Raw genomic sequence first — 4,413 nt, forward strand, 5'->3', positions numbered from 1 at the left:
TGCCCTTTGGCGTGTCTGTCTTCGCCTGCAGGGCCGGCCCAGTGCGGGGGACGGGAGGGGAGCGTTTCTTCCCCGCCCCCCAATATTCCTTCAACGTCCGCCGGCTGCGAGGCGACCCGAGATGGCCCCCACCTGATGCAGCCTAAAAAAAGGACAGCGGGTGCCTTCGAGGCGGACGTTGTCGGGATGCGTGCGCGGAGCCTGGGACACAGGCATCCCACCGTTGTCTTTGTCTTCGCCTGCAGGGCCGGCCCAGTGCGGGGGACGGGAGGGGAGCGTTTCTTCCCCGCCCCCCAATATTCCTTCAACGTCCGCCGGCTGCGAGGCGACCCGAGATGGCCCCCACCTGATGCAGCCTAAAAAAAGGACAGCGGGTGCCTTCGAGGCGGACGTTGTCGGGATGCGTGCGCGGCGCCTGGGACACAGGCATCCCACCGTTGTCTTTGTGTCCCCGGCACCTGGCACGCAGTGGGCCCTCGGGGTCACCGCGTGTCTCAAAGACGGGCCGTCCTCTCCTTCCTGCCCGGCCGCCTCCCGGGGCCGCTCACATCTGGTCACCTTTTCCCCACTTCGTCCGTCCCTGCCGCACTAACCAGAAAACGCCTGGGCACCTGACCTTCATTTGAACCCTCCTTTCCCTCCCTTGAACTTCTTTTTCCTCTTTCATGAGGCTTGAAAGGAAGTGGACGTGATTGGCAGAGCGGTGGATAATGGGGTCTCCCCCGGCGGAGGGAGGCCGAACAGACGTCGTAAGAATGTGCGAACTTTAGACCTTGGCCCCTTTGGAAGTTTTACTTTAACTTGCTTAGGTTGCTGGCCAGCACAGTAGTCCGTTTTCAAAATGTGTTGCAATGAAACTGGAAGCAAGTAGGTAACTTGATTTTTTTTTCCAGTGAAGAATCTAGTGTTGTTGTTGTGTTTTTTTTTTTTTAAGTGAAATTAGTTTAGGAATGAGAGGAGGAAAACACCAAAATTCCCCCTCGATGGCCCAGAACTATCAGATAAGAAGGTAAAGACGTAGAAAAACTTGGAGAATGATTGCCACGAGTCTCCAGCAGCCAAAGTGAAATTAATCTCCTACACAGTCCAGGCAGCAATGATCATTTTATTCTTCGAACAGCCGAAAAGTAGGAAAATCAGCTATCTTCTATCTGAGATGAAAAGGAGATTGGGTGGGGGTAGTACTCTTTTAAACCAGTAATTGCAAAATCCTTTAAAAATTAACCCAAAGGAAACTGAGACTAAAAAAGCAGATGCGGGGGGGGGGGGAATAGAAGGGCCATAACAGAAATACAATCAACTTTCTGTGGCTTAATGATTTGACAATTAGCCATATCAGGGACCAAGGTCCCAGAATTCAATCTTAGGACCAAATTTCAGACTGATGGGAGGAAAAGGGAAGTGGCATAAGGCCTGAAGCTGACACAGCTGAACTTGATTTATGCTGAGCAAGCTCGTTTTCACCCATTATCATTGAAAATATTTTTATATCAATTGTATTAAAGTATAAATTACATGTTATGAGATTCACCCATTTTTATACAATGCAATGATTCTCAGTAAACTTAGATTTGTACAACCATAACCCTAATTTCACATTTCCCTCACCCCATAGGATCCTTCATACCCATCCTCAGCCCCAACAACTAATTTACTGTCTCAGTGGATTTACCTGTTCTAGACAGTTCATATAAATGGAATCTTACAATAGATGATCTTTGCCTTATATTTTTTAAATACATTTTTATTGATTTCAGAGAGGAAGGGAGAGGGAGAGAGAAACATGATGAGAATCATGGATCTGCCTCCTGCACGCCCCCTACTGGGCATGGAGCCCGCAACTTGGGCATTTGCCCTTGACCAGAATCGAACCCAGGACCCTTCAGTCCACAGGCTATCACTCTATTCACAGAACCAAACCGGCTAGGGCAGGGGTGGGCAACCTTTTTGTGAGTGCGTGCCAAAACCAGCAAAATCTCTGACTCAAAATTCTTCTGCGTGCCAACCCTAATTTTTGGGGAACATGTTACGCCTACTTGATATCTCTTAAGGTGTACGTATGTGAAGAACCTTGAAGAAATAATAAAATTCATTCTAGCGACAGAAACACAGTATATGATGAAAAATACATTTTTTCATGTATACATGTACACTGATAGTCTGACAGAAAACTTTATGACTCCATTTGATATTATCAGTGGGACTTTTGCTGCCGAGAGAAACATAGAAATTTATTCCCCTTCATTAGTACCAGTGGGCAAAGCGAGAGAGGTTTCATTTTTATAGAGTGAAATTTTGAATAAGTAGGTGAGGCGGTTGTCTTGTCAAGGAAAACCCGTTGCGTCTGAGGCTGAAACCAAAACACTGGTCGGATCTAGGAAGGCAGGGAGAGTAAAGGCAGAGGCATAGAAATTGCTCTTCCCCTCTCTTGTCAATCCATGTCTATAGTCTTTAAGATAACTTATGTAAAATTAAGATACACCTACACTGAATTTATCTGAAAAAAAAGTCGATATTAAGAAAAAAATTGTAAATGGAAGATTATAAGAGAGGGTTTTGCATGCTAGCAAAAGTTACTGACGTGCCATGTTTGGCATGCGTGCCAGGGTTTGCCCACCCCTGGGCTAGGGCTCATCTGCCTTCTTTCTCATATATTTTTTGTGAGGTTTATCCATGTCAGTGTTTCACTCCATATTATCACTGGGTAGTTTTTGGTTGTATTTGTGTATCCACTCACCAATTGGTTTAGATTGTTTCAAGTTTTGGGCCGTTATAAATAATGTTGTGAACATTTGTATACATCGTATCATCATATAAACATGTTTTCATTTCTCCTGAGTAGATGCCTAGGAAGGACTGAAATGTTTGGTGATATGGCAAGTTTATATTTCTTCTTTTTTATTGATTTTTTTAGAAAGAGAGAGGAATGGGGGGGTGGGTTATTGTTCCACCCATTTATGCACCCATTGGTTGATTCCTGCATGTGCCCTGACCAGGGATCAAACCCAACCCAAAACCTCAGCACATTGGGAGGATGCTCCAACCAATTGAACCACCCAGCCAGGGTTATATTTAAGTTTTTTAAAGATACTATCAAACTTTTTCCCAACATGACTGTGCCATTTTACATTCACACTTGGAATGTTTGCAGGTTTATCATTAAAATTTCATTTCTGGCCCTAGCCGGTTTGTCTCAGTGGATAGAGTGTCAGCCTGTGGATTGAAGGGTCCTAGGTTCGATTCTGGTCAAGGGCACATGTCCAGGTTGCAGGCTCCATCTCCAGTGGGGTGCATGCAGGTTGCAGCCATTCAATGATTCTCTCTCATCACTAATGTTTCTATCTCTCTCTCCCTCTCCCTTCCTTTCTGAAATCAATAAATATATATATATATATTTTAAAATTGATTTCTGCTTTCATATTAAAATGAAAACCGAGAGAACTTCTATTGTCATGCTGTTTTATACACCCTCCTCCATTTTTCTTTATGGAAGGATTATCACCCCAAACCAAGGAATATCTATTATTGCAAATTCCTCACCTGAATTCTAGACATCATGGTTATTTAACAGCCACTGTGGTGTCAGATGGCTTTATATCTTATGACAGGATAATACACCTTAAGACAAATGGTGTGGCAGTCAGCCTTTACAATGACCCCATATGAACCTGTTCTGGTGTTCAGACCCTGTGAAATACTCTCTATTTGAATATGAACTGGACCTAGTGGCTTCCTTCTAACAAAAAGAAAAAACTAAGTGTTTTCACTTCCAAGATTAGGTTACAAAAAGACTGTGGCTTCTATTTTACACTGCTCTCTCGCCCACTTGCTTTAAAGAAAGCTGCCATGTTATGAGCTGCCCTATGGAGAGGCCCACATGGCAAAGAACTGACGTCTCCAACCACAGCAGTGAGGACCGGATGGCTGCCTACAGCCACGTGAGAGAGACTGGAAGCAGATCATCCCCTAATCAACCCTTGATTATGACCTCAGCCCTGGTCAATGCACCTTCATTAGGCTTTGTTAGAGACCCTGAACCAGATTCCTAACTCTTGGTGTTTAAGTTAATAATTTGGGGTAATTTGTATGCAACCAGAGATAATTAATATAGACGACCCCCAAAAAAGTGATTTCCTGTGATTTCCATGTGCATTCAGAATTCTTTAAAGACAAATGCTGAAGTCGGAAACTAATACCCTATCCAATAAAAGTTAAATTTTCGAGTGCCCTCTCCATCCCAAATGATTTTGGGGCAGCCGTTTAAACAAAACCAAGTATCACTGGAGATTTGTCATCAAAGACTGTGAGGGACACTGTCCTGAAAAAGTTCTGATATTAAGAAGTATTGCTAAAAAATTAACTTCTAAAAAAGCAGTGACCACCCTAACCGGTTTGGCTCAGCGGATAGAGTGT

At 44.1% G+C, this 4,413-nt stretch overlaps 1 long non-coding RNA gene across 1 annotated transcript in view; it reads right to left on the minus strand.

Moving 5' to 3' along the window:
- Nucleotides 1–2,162: 2,162 nt before the first annotated feature.
- The window catches only part of LOC107183960, a 4,293-nt gene continuing 2,042 nt past the window's right edge, over nucleotides 2,163–4,413 (minus strand). Inside the window, exons 2-3 of the long non-coding RNA XR_001514779.1 lie at nucleotides 3,669–3,673; nucleotides 2,163–2,374 (exon numbers count right to left, since the gene is read on the minus strand). This is a non-coding gene — a long non-coding RNA (uncharacterized LOC107183960). The remainder of the gene's footprint in view (nucleotides 2,375–3,668; nucleotides 3,674–4,413) is intronic.

The sequence above is a fragment of the Myotis davidii genome, unplaced genomic scaffold, assembly GCF_000327345.1.
Source record: "Myotis davidii unplaced genomic scaffold, ASM32734v1 scaffold223, whole genome shotgun sequence".
NCBI classification, from domain to species: Eukaryota; Metazoa; Chordata; class Mammalia; order Chiroptera; family Vespertilionidae; genus Myotis; species Myotis davidii.